Source organism: Podarcis pityusensis (genome assembly GCF_964106645.2).
Source record: "Podarcis pityusensis genome assembly, chromosome: 3".
Lineage (NCBI taxonomy): Eukaryota > Metazoa > Chordata > Lepidosauria > Squamata > Lacertidae > Podarcis > Podarcis pityusensis.
Window position 1 is genome coordinate 17,985,436 of NC_138026.1, and position 23,213 is coordinate 18,008,648.

The 23,213-nt window shown below is 43.6% G+C and overlaps 1 long non-coding RNA gene across 1 annotated transcript in view; it reads right to left on the reverse strand.

The window, feature by feature from the left end:
* The window catches only part of LOC308473704, a 53,218-nt gene that overhangs the window by 25,043 nt on the left and 4,962 nt on the right, over positions 1 to 23,213 (reverse strand). The gene's annotated exons all lie outside the window — the stretch shown is intronic.

Sequence of the window (23,213 nt, forward strand, 5' to 3'; positions counted from 1 at the left end):
TTCCTTGTCTTATCCAATCCTGGCGTCCTGCCATTGGTGGGGGGGGTTGGATCCTCAGTAGCCTGACACTCACGTACCTCACAGGATTGTTGTAAAGAAGAAAAAAGTGTGAGGGAAGGGATCATGTGCAACACCTTCAACATTTAAATGGAATGAAATAAGCTGCCTTGAGTCATTGACAGGGAAAAAGCTGGGATACAACAACAACAGCAACAACAACAACAACAACAACAACAACAACAACAACAACAACAACATGTATTACTGTATTTTAATATTTGGTTGGAAGCCACCCAGAGTGGCTGAGGAAGCCCAGCCAGATGGGCGGGGTATAAATGATTAATTATTGTTGTTGTTGTTATGATGATTATGATTATGATTATTATTACTACTACTACAACAACGACAACAGAAATTGTGAGAATGATCAGGAACATACCAGAGAGTAATTCCTATTGAATTCAGTGGGATTTAGTTCTGAGTAAAAATGCCTTGGTTCCCCACTGCCTCTTTCTACATGAGCCCAGAACTTAACGTAGAGCTAAACTAGACAGGAAACTAAACACATCCCGTTGTTACTGCTGCTATTTTTAACTGTTAACAGCCACCAAAGGTTTTTCACAAGTTTCACTTGGGACACATCTATGTTTTTTCCTGGTCCCAGTGAAAATCACCTGCTGCCCAGCTAAACTGCTCATAGCAATGCTTTGTACATATGTATACTCACTTTACTAAAACAAACAAATAAGATTTTAAGTTTTATAGTTTGGGATCATGCCTGAAGGTGATTTTTACATCAAGAAACCTAAGCCAAGGAGTACCAGAAAGACACACTCTGTCTACTCTCCACACCTGAAAGAGAATCCTGATGGGCATGGCATGACAGAGCATCAGACCCTGGGGATCTCTAAATAATCACCTTAAAAATCAAGATATCCAAGGAACAGCAGAGATACTCACAGGACCGAGGGGAAATCTGAACATCAGGGCAAGAAAAGTTGGGATCTTTTAGCATATGCAGAAAAATGGCAGGGTACTGCTGGGTGATACAGCTCCAGGAGGACTGTATGAAACAGTCATAGATGAAATATGTACTCCAGTTTCCTTCAGAAACATGTGCATAATACAGTCACTTATGTAGCATCATACTTGCAAGGGTATAAATTTGCAGGGGAAACCCACATGGGTGACTTAAAGACATGCTGTGCAATCATATGAATGTTAACTGCACAGTAAGTCTCCCTGTAGGGACGCGGGTGGCACTGTGGGTTAAACCACAGTTCCTAGGACTTGCCAATCACAAGGTCAGCAGTTTGAATCCCCGCGACAGGATGAGCTCCTGTTCCTCAGTCCCTGCTCCTGCCAACCTAGCAGTTCGAAAGCACGTCAAAGTGCAAGTAGATAAATAGGTACCGCTCCGGCGGGAAGGTAAACGGTGTTTCCGTGCACTGCTCTGGTTCGCCAGAAGTGGTCAGTCATGCTGGCCACATGACCTGGAAGCTGTATGCTGGCTCCCTCGGCCAATAAAGCGAGATGAGCTCTGCAACCCTAGAGTAAGTCATGACTGGACCTAATGGTCAGGGTCTCTTTACCTTTACCTTTAAGTCTCCCTGTGTTCCATGGCGCTTGCCACTTAGGATTAGTCTTAGCCTCCAATCCTATAGACATGCTCCTGAGAGTAAAGGCCACTGAATACAATGGAATATACACCTCTGAAAACTTGTGTACCATGGCATCGTTAGTTACTTATTTAAGCACAAAGTTATTTCCTTAGGCTGGAAGGAGAGATTCGTGCTTGATGTACGTACAGAAAGGCAGTATCACTAGTAAGGAAGCTATTTCTGTGGTGAAAGGACATTATTATAGTGTCTGTTCACCATTTCTGTATGTGCATTGTTTCCGTGATTTCTAGTCACCTGTGCAAAGTCAGTTGTGAGTCATTTACATTATTTTTCGCCCTATAGGACGCACCCAACCATAAGACGCACCTAGTTTTAGAGGGGGAGAACAAGAAAAAAAATCTCTCCCTCTCCGCAGCGCCCTTTCAGCGAAAGGGGCAGGCGAAACGGAGCCCCTTCCACAACCATAAGACGCACACACATTTCCCCTTAATTTCTAGAGGAGAAAAAGTGAGTCTTATAGAGTCTTATATTCCTTGATAGAATTTAGGCCCCAAGAGCTACAGAGAGCCAGCATGTTAATTGAGGCAATTTTCTACTACCTGTTTGAAAATATTGCACTTTGCACTGACTACGCTTGTAGGATTACAAGAAGTTTTGTACTAATTGCACTAATTGCATCCCAAGCAGGCACTGGCTTGATTTTTCTCAGGATGACGTCTCCAAGCGATGTGAACACCCAGGGGAGGGAGGAAGCATGCATACGATTGCATTGCTAGGTTGGCAGGAGCTGGGACAGAGCAACGGGAGCTCATGCCGTCATGCAAATTCGAACTGCCAACCTTCTGATTGCCAAGTGCAAGAGGCTCAGTGGTTTAGACCACAGCACCACCAGCATCCAATACCTCTACTATATGTAGGCTATAGAAGCTGTGATATATTGCTAGTAGCAATGTTCTTAATTTTCAACAAAATAATAATACATATTGTTCCCTCACTTGCCACATGAAAGTATTTGGACTCATGTTCACATCTTTGTGAACGTAAGCGTGCACAGAACATAAACTGTTCAACGTGTACATATGGACTCTCCTTAAGATCAGGGGGATGTTAACTCTTGCCCTCCCAGACTCCTTCTCCAAGATCTTATAGCTGAGCCAGAGTCCTAGCTGGTTTAAGAGGCTGCTCTGTTGTGAATCTCTGCTGCAGACTAGCTTAGTCGAGTGCCTTCACTCTGAGTCTAATGCACTAGAAAGAAATTTTATTGGGTTGCTGTAAACAAACAAACAAATAAAAAACCAGACATTTTGTCAAATTTTAAAAATCTGCCTGGATAGAAATTTTAATCCTGAAAAAGAGGGCGTCTGGATAAAAAGAGGACATATGGCAACCAAACCCTACCTCTGCCCCATTCCTCTTTACCCCCTGCCCCCCCCCCCATTTACTTCCCTATAATAAGCAATAGACTGTCTGGGAGCTGAGCAAATTGTTCAGTGCAAGATTCCATATTCTGTTGTTATTTACAGTGGTATTTCCGGTTATATACACTTCAGGTTACAGACTCTGCTAACCCAGAAATAGTACCTCAGGTTAAGAACTTTGCTTCAGAATGAGAACAGAAATCGCACAGCGGAGGTGTGGCGGCCGTGGTAGGCCCCATTAGCTAAAGTGGTGCTTCAGGTTAAGAACAGTTTCAGGTTAAAAACGGACCTCCGGGATGAATTAAGTTCTTAACCCAAGGTAGGAAAAGGTAAAGGGACCCCTGACCATTAGGTCCAGTTGTGTTCGACTCTGGGGTTGTGGCGCTCATCTCGCTTTATTGGCCGAGGGAGCTGGCATACAGCTTCCGGGTCATGTGGTCAGAATGACTAAGCCACTTCTGGCGAACCAGAGCAGTGCACAGAAACGCCCTTTACCTTCCCGCCAGAGTGGTATCTATTTATCTACTTGAACCTTGAGGTGCTTTTGAACTGCTAGGTTGGCAGGAGCTGGGACAGAGCAACAGGAGCTCACCCCGTCGCGGGGATTTGAACCGCCGACCTTCTGATTGGCAAGTCCTAGACTCTGTGGTTTAACCCACAGCGTCACCCTTGTCCCGACTAACCCGAGGTACCACTGTATTAATTTGTGAACTATTTGGTGCTGAAATCTTGTCCACACAGAAATAAGCGACAGACACTCCTGTGATTATAGGAGACCGGTTTTTATCCACTAACCAAAGGAAGATGAATCACCAAAAAATGCTGTTTTGCAAAAATTGTTGGAAGTTGATTGTACTTTTCACCTGGTCTCTAATCTCTATTAGAAACTGCTTCCAGGAGGAAGCAATATTTTAACTATTATATATTGTAATAAAAAGGCATAACTCAAGAGTCTTAAAAAGCATACTTTTTTCTTCTTTCTTTCACACAGCCTCCCTAAGCTGCTGGCTTATTTGCTCTTGGCTCCAAGTTTTCGCTGTCTTATCTCTTACAATCCTGGCACACAACAGAGTCCAGTGGGATTTTTTTAAAGAACTGGAACTAACTATATTTTCTTTTCCTAACAATGTACTTAGGGAGGAGACGGGAGCTAAGACAATGATGGTGTTGCCTTCTTGGGCAAGCTATCTCTATGGATCAGAGTGACCAAACTCTGACCACCCCCACCACCCCAGATATGCAGGGGCTAATGGAAACTGAAATTCAACAACGCCTGGGGGGTTGTAGCTTACACAGCCTTGCTATAGATTTATTTTTAAATCCTCCATGTTCACCCAATACAGTGATACCTTGGGTTACATATGCTTCAGCTTACATATGCTTCAGGTTACAGACTCCACTAACTCAGAAATAGTACCTCGGGTTAAGAACTTTGCTTCAGGTTGAGAACAGAAATCGTGCTCCGGCAGCACAGCGGCAGCAGGAGGCCCCATTAGCTAAAGTGGTGCTTCAGGTTGAGAACAGTTTCAGGCTAAGAACGGACCTCCAGAACAAATTAAGTACTTAACCCGAGGTACCACTGTACAGGACTGAATTCAGTGCTGGAAAATATATGCCAACTTGCTACCTGCAGCCATTGCAAGAGGAGCCCCATGGCTCTGTCTTATAGATGGGTGAAATTTTGTATTTAATCATTTGTAGCCAGCTAACATATTTAAAGGAGGCTTCAGTGACTGCAGCTGTTTTGTGCAGTTTGGCAAGAAAACAATATATTTGTTTAAGAAAAGTAACATCCAGGACCTCTTTGGGATATTTAAACCATTTTAGTAATGGCACAGGCTCCAGTTTGTTTTAAAAGTTTTGCAACCAGCAAATAAAAAATAATTTTATTACAGCTGTTGCTTAAATTATAGCCTTTCAGAATGACACACCAGAGGAGAAGAAAAGCACAACACAGTGAGGAGATCTTACGTGAGCACATGGTAACTGGAAGAAACATTTTGACCCAAACATTATTGTAAAGTATACTTTTCTGTTCCCCTCTGTGAAATTGGCTGCAGGGCAAGCTATCCCCTCCCAGTGAGAAAGGCACAGTAAAATGTTTCTCTATGGCAAAAGTAATATGCATATTAACTAGTGACCAATTCTATTTATCCTTCAGACTTAGGGGTTGTTCTTAGGGCTGCTCCCTCTTCCCAACCTCCATCTTATGTCAGTTTATTAACAATTCAACTATGCAAAACATGTGGTAGGTACAATAGGAATACTTCCAAGACTAAGGTACTTGGACTCATAGGGAGGAATTTGATATTGTGTTTTTATGATCATTCTATTACTGCAAGAATTTCTGATCTCCTCTTTCTTCCTGCTGTATGCTGTTCTGGGTGTTCTCCTGGACCCTCCTGAGATAATTTGGGGACGTGCCATGGAGGCAAAGCAGGGGAAAGACCCATTGTGTTAGCATACCACCCAACATTTCTCTGTTGAAAATAGGGACTTCCTATTCCGTATCCTCCAACTTTTCTCCGATGAAAATAGGGACATCCTACCATACCCTCTGAGGGACGCAGGTGGCGCTGTGGGTTAAACCACAGAGCCTAGGACTTGCCGATCAGAAGGTTGGAGGTTCAAATCCCCGCAATGGGGTGAGCTCCCATTGCTCGGTCCCTGCTCCTGCCAACCTAGCAGTTCAAAAGCACGTCAAGGTGCAAGTAGATAAATAGATACCACTCTGGTGGGAAGGTCCCTTTACCTTTACCATACCCTCTAACATTTCTCCGATGAAAATTGTTGTTGTTGTTTAGTCGTTTAGTCATGTCCGACTCTTCGTGACCCCATGGACCAGAGCACGCCAGGCACTCCTGTTTTCCCGATGAAAATAGGGGTGCCCTAAGGGAAAGCAGGACAGTCCGGGATCAAATCAGAAACTGGGACTTCTGTAAATCCGGGACTGTCCCTGGAAAATAGGGACACTTGGAGGGTCTGTGTCAGTGGGACTAATTGTGCTGGCTCATGCAACTGTTCAGATGGACCTGGTCTATGGTGTTCCATGGTGTCAGAAGTGTGTGCAGGAGCCAGGCCCTGTGACCAGTAGGGCTTCACAGGGCTGGGGCCTTCCTCAGTTTGTTCTGGAGAGGCAAGGTGCGGCTGCACAGGTGAGGCTGCTTGGTAACTCAAAGCACCTGGTGGCAAGAGCCAGGAAGGGATATAAGGTCAGCAGTTCCCTTCGGCTCTTTGCCACAGCAACACATTTCCTGCCTTGCTGTGTGTGGCTTCTCACCCCTCACACCCTTGACTTCATGACTCCTTGCTTCCTGACCCTCAGACCCCTGACTTCTGGACTCTCATTTCTGCTCCCACCCCGCCATCTTGCCCCCATTCCCGACGTCCTCAGCCAGGACTTTGATCGCCCGTAGACCGTACCATGATACATGGTGTGAACACAATTGAGCAAGAGCCACAGGGGAAAAGAGCAACCACAGTCCCTGTATCTTTCTGCAGGAAGAGACGAATCTACAGACATTCAGTCATTCAAATTCAGTAGCCACACGTCCATGGGCTACTGAACAAATTAAAATATTATATTTCATGTGCCATATCACATTAATCATATGCACAAAACAGAGCAAACAGAATAAAAGCAAGAAAGCATCCCCGCTCCAATAAAAACATTGGCATACAGAAGGATTTCACCTACCCATCACCCCTGGCCTGGGAGGAAGAGAACAAAGTGAATAAAGACCAGAGAGATTTCAAAAAGTTGGGCTGATACAAAATTGCTCAGAAAACAATTTCCTGACAATTTTTTATATTCTTCATTTATTTATTTATTTTTCTTCTGTCTCTGCCTGAACTGTTGGAGAATTTCATTTTTCCCCCAGGGAAGATTTGGCAAAACGGTCCTGCCAATGTCACCAACTTTGGCTGGCATTCAACTGGGTTTTATACAAAGAAGTTCCATTAAAATTAATGAGCATAACTAAGTTAGGTCCATTAATTTCAGGTAGTTTACGCTGAGTAAAAATTTAGTGCTATATTAAGGCAACCAATGCAGACCTTTGTATTGAAACGTATTTGGATTATGCTGGAATATGCACCATGTTGGAATTTGACCTAGTGAGGATTTACTATTGGGGTACTTGGAGATACGATAATGGTTTCACTGTAAAAAAATTTTAATCTGCAATTTTTTCATACTTTATTTTTCCTTGACCCTGTTTCTGGTTGTGCGAATTTTGGGAAGTGCATTATCTTTTTTCTTTTGAATATTTATTGAATTTTATAACAATTAATGATACAAATCTCATTCATCATGTTATTTACAAATAACTTGGGAAGTGCATTACCCAGTAGTCCTAAATAAAAGCACACCAAAGCTTGTCTGTTGAACCTTCCCACCCCCGCTTTTCTTCTGGCTTGGTTGGACGTTCTCCCCCAGCCCCAGAGGTAGCAGAAATAGGTTTACACGTCACGGGTCATAACCTAGGTGGGGTTCTTGCTTGTTTATTTCTTCGCAAGCAAGTTTCATGGGAGTTGGCTACGAAGGAGGAAGAAAAACTGTTTTAAGCTGCAACGGTGGCTCCCACAATCCCATAGTTAATTATGGCATTTGAGTGCAAGTCGGGTGGGGTAAAAGCAAGTGTTGAAGGATTATGCAGCAGTGGGGAATTGGCTGGATCCCTTAACTGCTCATTTGCAGACATTTTCGCATGAGTCGGCTTGCAGATGTATAGTAAACCTTGGTGAAGAAAACCTACTTTATTGTCACGGAAAGGACGGAGAAGGGAACAAAGTTGTTCTAAAGTTCCCATTAAAATACAGGTTTTGTAGAAGGTTGAACATTATTTGTGAAGGCTCAAAGCAAGAAATAGGAAGCGTTTATTTCATGTTGGGGCAGATGATTGTTGTTTCTGATTGTATAAATGCTGTCGTGGGTCATTTTCTCCTCAACCCCAAGCCTCATTACTCAACCCCCACCATCCGGTCTCTAGAATAGCTCTCTTGGTGACGGATTTATTCCAGCCAAAAATGTACATAAACACAAACTTGCTTTACAAGTGTTCTGCAGTCATGTTTGGTACATTTTCCATCCTCTGCATGACAGAAAAACCTTCCACTATCATACTTGGCTGAAATATTATATTACATACATTTTTTTTTTCATGACCTCCAAAGCCTACAGACATTTGGATGTTTAAATACTTAATTGGTGCTGCCTCTACTAGAGTCGCTTACCGAATGCAACCGCATACTCCATTTGTTAAGTCATAGACAACTACAAGAAGGGTTGTTAAATAATAGCTTGGATGAGAGCAAACTTGAAATCAAACTCCCTTTGGATTTCATCCTGACATAAGATGACATACAAATCAAAACCATTTATAGACACATCATAAAGCTTGTTCTTCTTGACATTCAGGTCAAACACTTTGTATGCACTTCATTTTTAAGAAAGAACTTGTAGAGGCCCAACCAATAGAAGTTTTAATAAGCTTTTCAGAATTCCTTGTATAGTGTATTGTTATAGATTGGGGGGAAACCCCAAGCCTAGAAATTAATAAATGATAGTATTTTTATTATTTGGGATGTGAAGGCAGAAATGCAAGCTGAAGAAGAATTCCTGGGCTAGCCTGTGCAAAATGACCTTGCCAAGCTAAGGCCAATAAGAAACAATACAGGAGCCACTGAGAACTATTTTTGATGCAAGAGAACTATCCTCCCCGCTTACCCTGAGGTATTAGCAGGGACTGGGGGTTTGGAAGGTTGTCAGGGTAATTGGATGTGAGGTTACAAGAAAAGAGAGTTTTTAGCAAGGTGTTCTGGAAGGAAGAAGGGGGAAGAAGAAAGACTGGGATCCATCTTGGGCTGGCTGGCTGAAAGCTGGCTGGGAGAGATGCCTTGGTCTCCAGAACTGCACTGCTGTGGGAAATGAGCCCTTCTTGAAATGACCATGCTGCAAGAGCTGAACTCTCTCCATGCAAACTGAAGGTGTAAATAGGTGAATAAACCATATTTCTTAAAGCTACGACAGTCTCCGCCATGTCTTAGTTCTTCAAAGGACCACAGACTCCATGGGCTCTTGCCACCGCTCAGTAGAGAGAGGGGAAAACATTAGAATTTTGTAACAATATTTATATACTGTGGTGAAGCACATGTTAAGAGTACAGTGGTACCTCAGGTTACATATGCTTCAGGTTACAGACTCCGCTAACCCAGAAATAGTACCTCGGGTTAAGAACTTTGCTTCAGGATGAGAACAGAAATCGTGCTCCGGCGGCGCGGTGGCAGCGGGAGGCCCCATTAGCTAAAGTGGTACTTCAGGTTAAGAACAGTTTCAGGTTAAGAACAGACCTCCGGAACAAATTAAGTTCTTAACCCGAGGTACCACTGTAGTTCTATGACCCTTTACCATTAAAACACCATTATGGAAAGCAGCTACATGTGGCTTCGTATTGCTCAGAATATAGTGGAAAAAGTAAGAAACGGCTATTTAAGCTAGCGATTTCTCCTGCTCAAAATCACCCTTCACCCATTGACTCATCTCCTAAGAGATGAAACATAAAACAAGTAATGTTTTGTGTGAAAATAACATTAGAATGGTAAGTCAAACTCGAAGGAAACGTGATCCCCTAAAGGTGAGAGCATTCATTCCATTGTGCAGACACCAAATGGAGAAATTTGACCCCAATCAAGAATTATCAATGCACACTAGCTGAAGATATCACTCCGGACAATCGCTGAGTTCTACTTCCATCTAGGATTGTGATTTTACGTGAAAAATCGCAGTGCGCAAGCAGTACAGAGAGAGAATCCAAGAACAAAGCAGAATCCCACATCAACCAACATTCACGCAGCAAAGAAGTGCAGACGTCAAGAGCTGTAGAGATGTTGGAGAAACATTTCTTCACCCAGCCCATTCCCAACGTGCTCATTCTTAACTGAGGGGGACGACCCTATGAGAACCGTCTTCTTGGAATGTTTTGGTTTGTAGCCTGATTGAATCTTGGACAAGATACCCTGCGAAAAATAGCAACTCACCAATCATAGTTGTTGATTTCAGATTTATCACCACCCTCCAAAAGGGAATATTCCCCGATGCTGTAGCTTCCCAGCCTAAGAAAAGCAGCCAGAGGTGAAGTAATATGAAGCATGATTGGGCTCTGTGAGCCCATCTGCTCTCTTCTCTTCATTTCCCGTGTACGAATATGTCAGTGGTGGATAATAGTATCTCTTCTTACATTTTCTCGCACTCATCAACTTATACCTGCTTAGAGACATGACATTTAAAATGCTGGAGCCACGCTGTTCACGGAACGACAGACCCTAAATCAAACTTTATCTGAGCGCATGTCTTTCTGTCAATGTTAAGCGGTAGTAGCTATTCCAGTTAGTGAGAGCCAGAAGCTGTGTTTTACTTGTTGCTCAAGTTCTTGCTCACTTCGATAGACGCATCTCTAATTTTGGGATCGCGAGAGCCTTCAGTTTCAACATCTGGGAGGGAAATAATGGTGTGAGGACCCCTAGTATTTGATCCCTAAATGTTTTAAAGGGTCCGATTCCAAGGCTCATTGCAATAAAGTAAGCATTGCACGTGAAACTTAAGCCAACTAGAATAACCACTTCTGGTGTGGCAGCCGCTGCGGTAGTTGTCTGGCTGCCAGTGGCACACACACACAGAGCGGGCAAATAGATTGGTTTACTCCACGTTGCAGCAAGACTCAAAGAGCCACCTGAGGGGGTTATATGACTCAATCTCTCACACGCTCCTTTTACCACCTCTCACAGAAACCATTAAAACACACTGCAGGAAAACTCCCCGAGTCCACCTTGGCTGCATACCGTGGTTCACCGGTGCTAGAGGATTAATCACAAGCTACTGTTTCAAAAGAAGAAGAAAACGGGCAGCTGGCTGCCAATTTTCTCCCTAAACCAGAGCTTTTGTTTTTGCAGTCACACCTTCTCACTAGGCCATCGGCAAAGGCGAGAGCAGCACTCCCCGTGCCAAGAGAGGTAAACAAAAACAAAAATGCACACAGAAATATGAGGCCGATTGACTGTGGCAGGTGGGGTTTGGCAGTCTGGTTCCGATTTTCAAGCAGGGGATTAAAGCCAAAACCAAGGCATTGCCACAGTAAATTAACCATATTCCAACAGTTATGTGGCTCATTTCTTTTCACTTCTACTTTCATTTTACATTAGCGACGTTTGGCACGTCTGACTTTAAAAGCCATCATTTCTAGTTCAGAAGCAATGCAGAGAAAGGTTTATTCCCCTGTGTGATGCTACAGCCCCTTTTGGTTTGAGCAACAATTTTCTGGGGACGGAGTGAAAAACAAGCATGCTCATTGTCCTATACAAAATGTTGTAAACTGACCAGGACATGCCTGGAGGGGTAATAGGTTTGCAGATCACATCAGCCAAAAATACCTCATATCTTCTCCCCCTTCCCCTCATCCTGTGCTTGCTAGCCTGATATATTTAACCAAATCCCTGGAAATATGTGGATTTTAAATTGTAAACCTTCCAGAGTTATATTATTATTATTATTATTATTATTATTATTATTATTATTATTTCAGACCCTATCTTCCTCTCCAGAGAGAGCCCAGGCTGGCTCACAATAGTACAATGACATTTGTACAATGACACACCCAACAATCGGTGATTGTTTTTTAAAATTGTGTTTTAATGTTGTAGCCTGCCCTGGGACCTTCAGCTGAAGGGTGGGCTATTCATCATCATCATCATGATCATCAATTTAAAACAAGCTGTTCTATAACATACTGTAGGTAGCAGATGAAACCAGCAGTGTAAAAACTTCATAAAACAATTGGCCCAAAAGCTGGATAAGAAAGGAAGTCTTCACATGTTTATTCATGCATGTAAAGTGGAGAACGGTCTGATTTCTCTTGAGAGGGAGTTATATAGCCAGGGTGCCACCACTGAGAAAGTCCTATCTGTGCTTTTTGGTGTGGTGAAGGGAACTGTCACACGGAAATAATTCCTTTGGTAATAGGTAAAGACCTACGCTGAGAATTCTGTTTAGATTCAACAATCATTCAGTGAAATCTTACACTATGTTTGAAGAAGAAAGATAAAGGATGCTTCAATGTTTAGGCAAATTATTAGATTAGTGCTAATTTCCATGCTATTTCCTTCCAGTTATTCTACCTTTTCTCCTTTAATTATTAAAGAACTTGAAAGCTCAGGGGTTTTTTTTGCCAAATTTTCATTTATTTCCCCTCCCATTCTGTTGCTGCTGGGTTTTGAGCCTTTCCCCAATATTTCACATCGCATATTCTCACAAATACAGTCGTACATGACGTTTGTTATTTTTGTTGGGAGGCATTTGGTGTGTGTTTGTTAATAAAAACGCAGCAATACCTATTTGTACTTCTGAATTTTTACCCAGCATGTTCTTAATCTGCAGCCAACTCTTTTGCCTCTGCACAACCACTAGGTACAGAAATGGCTTCCAACTTTTATCCCATACTTTCCAGTAAGGTAAAGGTACCCCTGCCCGTACGGGCCAGTCGTGTCCGACTCTAGGGTTGTGCGCCCATCTCACTTAAGAGGCCGGGGTCCAGCGCTGTCTGGAGACACATCCGGGTCACATGGCCAGCGTGACGAAGCTGCTCTGGCGAGCCGGCACCAGCGCAGCACACAGAAACGCCGTTTACCTTCCCGCTATAGAGCGGTACCTATTTATCTACTTGCACTTAATTGTGCTTTTGAACTGCTAGGTGGGCAGGAGCTGGGACCGAAAGACGGGAGCTCACCCCGCCGCGGGGATTCAAACCGCCGACCATACGATCGGCAGGTCCTAGGCACTAAGGTTTTACCCACAGCGCCACCCGCGTCCCAACATACTTTCCAGTATTTACACTCTAATAAGAGACAGATTTAGGGGAGCGTGACTGGTTTGCTGCAGGAGGAGCTTTGACAATGGCTTAGGTCAGAGGCAGTGGCATTGCAGGGGGTGCTGCTGAAATTTGAAACCCCAAGGTCCCCCACTGCTCTAAGTTTTTCTTATTGCTATAGGCTACCGCAGGTGGTGCTGTGGGTTAAACCACAGAGCCTAGGACATGCCGATCAGAAGGTTGGCGGTTCAAATCCCTGCAATGGGGTGAGCTCCCGTTGCTCAGTCCCTGCTCCTGCCAACCTGGCAGTTGAAAAGCACATCAAAGTGCAAGTAGATAAATAGGTACCGCTCCAGCGGGAAGGTAGATGTAGCAATGATGTATAAATGATGCTGTATGAACTGTATTCTGGGATATGGTAGGGAAGTTTTAAAAGTCATTGTCACCCCATCCTCGGGGTTCAAAATTCCTCTTTGAACCTGTTGCTCAATAAACTTTGGTCTACAGCTATTTGCTCCGGTTGGTGGCTGGACTCCTTTCTTTATTCCACAGGGACCCGTGGGCTCTGCCTGATGAGCTGGGTGACTGAGCAGCCTTGCGCCTAGATTTTTCCATAACTTGGACCATATGGAGGAACTTAAACGCTTTGGTGGAACAACAGGATAGAAGGCAAAGAATATATACTGCGTTGAACAACACTGCATTTCTTTGCTATGAAAGCTGTACAGTGGTATCTTTAAATACAGTACATCCAGTTCTTGTTTCTCCTCAATTCAGCCAAACCAACTGAAATTAGAATATTATTTTCTAGGACACAATTTACAGCAGTAATTAATCCATTGCATATAAATTTATGTCCCGTGTAATATGTTTAAACCAGGCTCCTAGCAAAACTAAATAATTTATACTTAAAAGCTATGGTTTTTATGGAAATTTGAATCCCAGTTATTAACAGCCATTGATCAAGAAACTAATAATAACAACAAAAGCGGATGTATTCTAAGCTGGTATAAATCAGCTGGATAATAAGACTAGCATTATATAATTAAAAATAAAGCCCTGCTATTCCATTTGCAGCCCTACCTATAAAATATAAAGATCTGAAAGAGTTAATGGGCTTCAATAGCTCTTATAATAGGCCAAGCTATTTTGGTGGAAACAATGAACTCTGTTCACCTGCAATTTGATTTTTAAAAATGGAAAGAAAAAAAGTCAATGCCTAAATTTAAATCCCGTCTACAGTCTGGAAAGATTGTTTTGTGAGACCAGTACATTTGTGTCCTTTTAAAAAAAAAACATTTCCTGAAGATGACTTTCAGTGAGTGCTGATGAATTTGCATCCTTAATATAATCAGCCTTTAGGGAGTTCAAGGAAAGATTTAAATATCCACAAAGAAATTGAGTATTATTCAGCTATCTGTTAAAAGCGCACTTCAAGAGCATTTCAGTCTGTATGGGATGGTCCTACACAGTGCTATTTTTCTAGAAAAAGAGGTGTCAGAACTCACCCTGAACACATCCCTTGTTCTCTTAAAATGGCAATAGCACACACTTGCTTGCCATAATTGAGTTTCAGTGAGTTCTGGTTGAAAAAAGCTCTGGTCCTACACACTCTCATCGAGCACCAATAATGTTCTGTCCCAGAGATAGGAAGCCTATGGCTTTCCAGATATTGTTGGACTACAGATCCCATCACACACACACACACACACACACACACACACACACCAGTCAACCTCATTTCTGTGGAGAGCAAAAAACTGGATGCAAAACTACTATGTGTGATAGTTCACTTTTTGAAGAATGCTGGCTACATTGCATAGCAACCAGCTTCCAGAACCAACTGTCATTTTCTTATTGGTAGTAGTAATTTTATCTATACCCTGCCCATCTGGCTAGGTTGCCCCGGTTTCTTTGGGTGGCTTCCAACACAGGAAAAAGGAAAGAAAATTTACGGATTTATTGCAATATATCTTATTTTATTGAAGAATAGACACTAAAATTGTGTTCCATATACCCAAGAAAACGTAAAAATGCTTGGACACAAATACTTACCCTCTCTGTTGGTCTTTTCAGTGGTAGCACCGCATATATGGTGCAGCATTTTGTATATAATAATAATAATAATAATAATAATAATTCAACATACAGAGGTTCTATGTTTAATTATAAGAACATTTCAAATCCTGAACAGTTATTACAATGAAAAAAATGGTTCATCTTATGCACCTCTTTGTCTTTAAACTTTTTCTATCTTCTTTCAAGCATATACATCTTTTGTTGTGCCTCCCTGACTCACATGTAACTTGTTCATTTATTCATCATCATCATCATCATTTATTGTATGAAATAAAAATTGTTGTTTGTTTTCTCTGCTTATAAACACATTTCATGTAGGCGAATAGACGTGCCTTGAAAACCCATATTTTTGTGAAATTTTGGCTGGCTTTTATTTGTGACACTTCAGTTGGCCTAGTAAAATATTACCCTACTTTGGATTTTGGACTTTTTAAGGAGTCAGCACAGCTACCTTTAATTCTTTGTGTAACTTGGAAATATATTTTAAGATGAAGAGCAAGTAGTAACCTCTACTAGCCTATTAAATTTTTTTACTATCCTTGACCATTAAAGTGGCATATTGACAACATAAGGGTGCCTCCAGTCAGTCAGTATTTTGCATTTACCCAAAATGGCACCATCAACACACAAGAAGACAGTAGACTTGCACGGACCCCAAAGTTGGTAGAAGTACAAAAAATATATATTTAGGTTTTTACCATGGCAGGGCTGCAGATGGGGTAAGGCAGGGAAGCTAAGATTGTGCCCTAAACTGGCAAAAGCTAGTGCCTCTGTTAGCATGCTGGGTTTCTGCTGTGGAGACCTGGATTCACATCCCTGTTCAACCGAGAAGTTCAAGCGTCCTTCACTGTCTGAACCCTGCCTTCCTCACCTGGTTATATTTACGAGGAGAAAGTGAGGTGTGTCACAGTCATGTATATCATCTTCAGTTCGTGCACCTTCCAAGATTCCCCTCTGCTACACCACTGCCTACCCTGCTCTCGTAACCTCAGCTTTTCTGTTTCCCGTCAAAACTTTACACGAGTCAGGGAAACACACAACAACAACAACAACAACCATGGCCGGTTTTCAAACTCAGATTAAGTACTTACTTTTATCACAGGCTTGAGCTAATTTCCTTAAACCATCATCACAAAATCACAGTGCTCAGGGGGATACTGTCTTGAACGCAGTCCTTTCTGACAGATGGAAGATTCCTTCCTTACAGCTTGTAAGCTCAAGGCTGACAAGAGACCTTTGGGGAACAATACTATTTCTTTCTAAGGCAGTACCAGCTACAGGTCAATTGTCATACTAAGTGAAAACAAACAAAGAAAACAGCCATGTTCCTGTTGCCTTGTCTGGGTTCCTTCATTTTCATCCAAAGGGAGCACACAAGCAATACCGCAAATTAGGAAAACTGCATATAATTTTTGCAGATGAGCATTTTGACCTCATTCGCCGTTGTCCGGCCTTCCTTTGATAGAAATATTTGTGTTCCTTGCTCTCGGCCATTTCCCCTCCTCCCTCAGAGCTCTTAACCATGCATTAAAGAAGAAAACTGGTAACCTTCAGTGATGCAGCTACTTACCTCCTAAACCACAATAATTAATCCCCAGTGGGTAACAAATACTACGCAATTTATTCTTATTTGGCTGCAGCTCGAAGGGACCTGGACTCTGAATTAGCAAACGCTTGGCGTTCAATCTGGAAAGCATATGTTTCCCTTCCATCATTCAATCCATCAAAATGCCAACCAGCTCTGGCTGCCGGCCCCCCTCCCCATCGAAAAGAGGGGGGAAAGAAAAGAAAAGAAAAGAAAGAAAAGGTCTGGGAATGGCACTTTTTGATATTACTCATTAACATTAATGTCCTGGTATAAAGATATGTTTTATTTGCAGGTAACCAACAGGCTCATGGGCATCTGGGAACACTTTGAATGATTGCCAAAAGTCAGGGAGGAGGAGGGAAGAAAGAAAGAAACGTGGGTCAACTAATGATCAACATCCCCTTTTAATCAGATGAAGCTGTTGCAATGTGTCAATCCTCTAGGGGAACAAGGACCTTTCACCTCACCAAAGCCTGCAGTAGCATTTACCTATCCTTTTGCTTTGTGAGAAGACCAGTGGGTGAGGGCACGTTCGGGCATGCATGTGATGCATTGCATGTAGCAGTTGAATCTGATGAGTTTAGACAAAGGGTGTCAGAGTCCAGCGCAGGGGGTTGCAAAACTCATCACACCAAACATGAGTTACCATATTTTTTGCTCTACAGTGGTACCTCGGGTTACATACGCTTCAGGTTACATACGCTTCAGGTTACAGACTCCGCTAACCCAGAAATAGTACCTCGGCTTAAGAACTTTGCTTCAGGATGAGAACAGAAATCGTGCTCCAGCGCGGCGGCAGCAGGAGACCCCATTAGCTAAACTGGTGCTTCAGGTTAAGAACAGTTTCAGGTTAAGAATGGACCTCCGGAACGAATTAAGTACTTAACCCGAGGTACCACTGTATAAGACTCACTTTTCCCCTCCTGAAAAGTGTCTTATGGAGCGAATGCAGGCTGCGCAGCTATCCCAGAAGCCAGAACAGCAAGAGGGATCGCTGCTTTCACTGCATAGCGATCCCTCTTGTTCTGGCTTCTGGGATACAGAATATTTTTTTTCTTGTTTTCCTCCTTCAAAAACTAGGTGCGTCTTATGGTCTGGTGCATCTTATAAAGCGAAAAATACGGTAGTTTTAAACCAGGGCTGAGTCACACATGAAGGTGCATGCCCGAGTCATTGTCTCCTGGTGACAAAGATGTGAACTGGCTTATGGTATAGTTCAGCATATGTTCGGAAGTCCCAAAACTTTGCACCAGAGCACAGAGAGGAATTAGGATCATGGCAGCAAACCTAACCTCAGATTCCATCTCTTGGGAGGCTGTATGCAAGGTCTGCAGGGTATCATATTGTGCAAAGAGAAACTTCACGTGTGCCGGTTGTACAGGCCAAACGTAGCCTCTCCACGTGCTGAACTCATCAATGCATGGAGGCCGGGGCCAAGGGCCCAAAGTATTTTATATTTTGTTTTGTTTTGTTTTGTTTATATAATGATTAATTTATAAGATGGCTTCTAAGAGGTTTGCAAGCATAAAACCAATTACAAAAAATGAATCACACACAATTCAAACACACAATAGCACTATTTCATCAAAAATGTTAAAACAAACATCCACAAATGAAAGGTACAATAAAACAAGTGACATTAAAAAAACCAGAACAACAATGTAAACAATTAAAAGAGGGAGGTCTGCTTCTTGGCTTCCCCCCTCTCCAGCCTCTGCTTCTGCCTCTGATTCTGGACTGCTCTCTGTCATAGCTTCTTCTTGCTCACCAGACCCTTCCGAACTCAGCTTCTGAACCTCTTCCTCCTCTCAGTCTGCTCTGTCTTCTCCCTCTGACCACTCATCATCGTTCCACCACCAGTCCCCTAGCTGTGAGCCCTCTTCCCTTGGGGGTTCCCTTGGGGCTTCCCCAGCTGGTGCCTCCCACTACTCCTATGAATCCAGCTGGTCTACAACAACTGACCAGGCCAGTGGTGGCAAACATTTGGAGGCCGAGTGCCGAAACTGCAACCCAAAACCTACTAATTTATCACAAAGTGCCAACACGGCAATTTAATGTGGGATAATAATATACCATAATAAAATGAGCTGGGGGGGACTGCCCTGAGTTGTTGAGTTTGGGAGGGGCATTGTCCTGAGTTTTTTGGGGGGAGTTCCCAAGACTTGCAGAGCTTTGGGGGGGGGGGCTTGGAACACAGTTGTTTTTTGGGGGGAGAAAAACACTCACACACATTATAAACTCTTCCTATGGCACGTGGAGGAGAAGAAGAAGAAGAAGAAGAAGAAGAAGAAGAAGAGTCTGAATTTGATATCCCACTTTATCACTACCCTAAGGAGTCTTAAAGCGGCTAACATTGCCCTTTCGCTTCCTCCCCCACAACAAACACTCTGTGAGGTGAGTGGGGCTGAGAGACTTCAGAGAAGTGTGACTAGCCCAAGGTCACCCAGCAGCTGCATGTGGAGGAGCGGGGAATCGAACCCAGTTCACCAGATTACGAGTCTACCGCTCTTAACCACTACACCACACTGGCAACACATAGAAACAACACATAGTCTTAAGGATCGCAGGCAGCTACCAATCAACGAAAACCCTTGACAAAGCCACCAATCTCACGAACTACAGGCTACTGGCTGCAAAAAAAAAATCCCACCAATCGCCAGGGGCGCGGGGAGGCAAGAATACAGCTGTTTTGCGGAGACAAACTGCCTCTAAGCTGCTTCCAGAAGGGTGAGAGTGGTTTACTCATGAGGAGGCATGGGGGGAAGCTGCTGCCCAATTTGAAAACCCCAAACAACGGCACTGCTGGTGTGATGGCACATGCCAACAGAGAGGGCTCTGCGTGCCCACTCTGGCACCCGTGCCATAGGTTCACCGCCACTGGACTAGGCCTTCACTCCCTTGTCATTGTCTTTTTCAGCAGCTGTATTTTATCAGTTCCCTGTGTGGAAGCCACAAAGACTCCTATGTCCTTCACCAGTGCCTTGCACGTTGCCAGAATGAACTGATGTTAAACAGCAGCAGTGATGCACTCTTCAAACCCTGAATATACAAGGCAAGTATATTTTTAGATACATGCCGATATTTCTGAACTGAGGTTCATTTGGTCACCCACAGAATGCCAGCTCAGATAGACATTTACAATGGTGAGGGGAGAAGGGGGAAAGGATGTTTCTGAGCAAAGTCTGTTTTAAAGCTCAGGCAGTCCTATGCTAATGACTATGGTCTTTCTGCTGAGCCTGTGGCAACTAAGTAGAGGAAATAATAATGGAGATTGAAAGGCATGCTGAAGTTGACCTTTCATAACCCATCCATTCTTTAGCAGAACATGATAGGTAATGGACACATCTGCTCTCAATACCAAATGCTAACAAGGAACCTGTGACTTTAATGTCTGCAAGGGAAAGCAAGATTTGAAGAAAGGCCAAAAATGAACAGGTATTCACAGAACAGCATCAGGGCATCATTATGAAATGTTAAACAAACACGCATAATCAAGCAATGGGTCCGCTATTGACCCTCCTGAAAGACGGCAAATTCTGGATATCGTACAGGTGCAGTACCTCTGGGAGACTACGTTTGCCCTGAAAAGCTGCTCAAAAGGTGCAGGCAAGGGGGGGGGGGCATAAGAAGAATGAAAAGCTGTCATTTCCTTCCATTTGCAGAAGGGCAAGCTAGATCCATTCCATGGGATGTGGAGTTCTCTCAGTACATAATGTAAGAGGTACACTTGTGTGAGTGGTAGATTCCATAACAGTCCTTTCCCAATTCACCGACCCTGCTCCCCCACATCACATTCTTCAGCCCTAATTTGTTTTTGTCCACAGATCCTGTCTATCTGCTCTATGTGCTCCTCCCAACCCCACCCCATTCCATCCTCCAGAAACACGACTCCTGTTGTGTTGTGTTGTGTTATGGGCCATCATTAGATAACCATTTTCATGGGTCATGAGATGAGGACCAGAAAGTGGATAATTGAAACAAGGAAACTGTAGAATATGAGGCCATTGCTTCGCCAAAGCTAAGTGGGTCTGTGTTTTTTCATCACCTGGACAGAAGACCTTCTGGGAACAAAGGCTGGTGACATGTTGGGTCAACCCTAACATTATCATGTGGCTATGAAATAGGAGTTAAGGGATGCGGGTGGCGCTGTGGGTTAAACCACAGAGCCTAGGACTTGCTGATCAGAAGGTTGGCGGTTCGAATCCCCGTGACAGGGTGAGCTCCCGTTGCTCGGTCCCTGCTCCTGCCAACGTAGCAGTTCGAAAGCACGTCAAAGTGCAAGTAGATAAATAGGTACCGCTCCAGCGGGAAGGTAAACGGTGTTTCCGTGTGCTGCTCTGGTTCGCCAGAAGTGGCTTAGTCATGCTGGCCACATGACCCGGAAGCTGTACACCGGCTCCCTTCGCCAATAAAGCGAGATGAGCGCCGCAACCCCAGAGTTGGTCACGACTGGACCTAATGGTCCGGGGTCCCTTTACCTTTACCTTATGAAATAGGAGTTAGAGGTGAAGGAGAAATTCAGTTCAGATTTTAATGTGAACCTGCTTAACTCCAAGTTCCCAAAGCAATGCACAATACACTATCCTTTGAAATTCACTTTTCTCCAAGTTCTGTGATTGTGTTCCCAAACCAGAGAATGTGTGCAAAACTGCATATATTAAGAGAAAGCTTTATTATCCATTGGCAATTCACAAAATCTTACCCCTAATCTATAAAGAACCAGTATTCCTCTTTGCTGCATCTGGAATTGATTTGGCCGGATCCTGCAAAAGCGAGGAGGGTCCTTGCAGGTGCAGGTGACAAAATTTTGGGAATTGTTTGTCTGAAAAACTAACCCAATATAGAAGAGTGGTCAGGATACAGAGAAGCATGAGAAGTTAGATTTAACATTGTTTCCCTTTCTCAGCTATGTATGTAGATAGATATGCTGCTCTTTCTCCCTCTCTATGTCCCTGGGTGTCTTTATGGAGGAGGAATATATAGAGGCACACACATTTGGATGGCTTTTATTTGGGAACTCTTTATGACAGTGCTGCAACAGTACTGTTTATACTCCATACTTTGTTGTAACTTTCAGGTGATGTTCCTTTTCCTGAAACCATCGAAACTTTATTTTAAAAATAGATTACAGGAAACTTCTTGGGGGGGGGGGGAGATCTGTAAATAAGGCAAAACTGCATGCGGAAAAGTGCAAACTTGGAGAAACGTGCCCTAAATTGCTGAAGAATTTTCATAAGGATTAAAAACAGACATGCAAAGTGATTTTAGGAATGTGGAGAACTGAACGTAAGACTGGAAAAATAAGAAAGTGAGATGAAAATGAAATTGACAGATTTGTCCGTTCCTATTCTAAGTCTCCCGGATCAGACAGCTTCAGCGTGGTTGTTGAGGTCTCTCCAAACCACTAGCCTATGGTTCCTCAGCACCAAGCCCAAGTTCACGTACATGAGCTCAGGCTTTTCTGGACAACAAAATGATCAGTACACAAAGATCAAGTACCCCAGATCTATTCCAACTGCCTGGCTGGCTCTAGCTAAAAACGCTGAAAACTGTAGCTGAACTAGAAACACTCAAAACTGTGACTCAGCTGCACAAGAAGAAGATGGAATTCTTATGGGCTTCTGCAACTCTCATTCCCAAGCATCAAGCTCATGTTGATGCTGCTCTGAGAACCCAGGTGGACACAGGTAAGAGAAGACAACTCCTGCCACATCATCAACAACAACAAAATCTCTTATTTATCTGGTGGGAAAACATGGGTGGAGGAGAGTTCATCTCCCTTGCCATCTCTGAACTTTGAATTGCACCCCATCATGACGCTTTATAACAGTTCAGGAGTGGACTCTGCATACCAGGCTGTGTGCATAGATTGTTGTTGTTGTTTAGTCATTTAGTCGTGTCCGACTCTTCGTGACCCCATGGACCAGAGCACGCCAGGTACTCCTGTTTTCCACTGCCTCCTGCAGTTTGGTCAAACTCATGCTGGTAGCTTCAAGAACACTGTCCAGCCATCTTGTCCTCTGTCGTCCCCTTCTCCTTGCGCCCTCCATCTTTCCAACATCAGGGTCTTTTCCAGAGAGTCTTCTCTTCTCATGAGGTGGCCAAAGTATTGGAGTCTCAGCTTCAGGATCTTGTGCATAGATTGTTTTGGGCTAAATTAGTTTTCTCTCCGGACTTCCGGGTCAGCGCCATCGGTGAATGGCGGAGTTCCTCCGATTGGAGGAACGGGCTCCGTGGAAACTGGGTCTTCCCGCCGCGGCGAAGGTGGGGACCCGCTAGAAATCCCAGGCGGAGGAAGCCTGGGAACGTGGGGTTCAGCAGGGCACCAGGAGCGCCCCCCCACTCACCGGGAACCCCATTTTGGGGCGCCGGAGCGAAGTGGGGTGAGTGGCGCGGTGCTGCGAACTGATTGCTATTTTCACGGAATGAAGCCGCACAGCCATTGCCGGAGAATGCTGACTTTTTCCTGTGGACAATTGGATTTAAAACAAGTACCCGTGAGTAGAAACGGAAAATTGGATCAAGAAATTTCTTAATTTGGTATCGAAGTGGGAAGGTTCAAAACAGGAAGTCCGCCTTCCGCTTTTTGTATATAGACTAAAGCAAAAACTTTGTAAGCTAAAGCCTGGAAAGCTGTCAAAAAAGT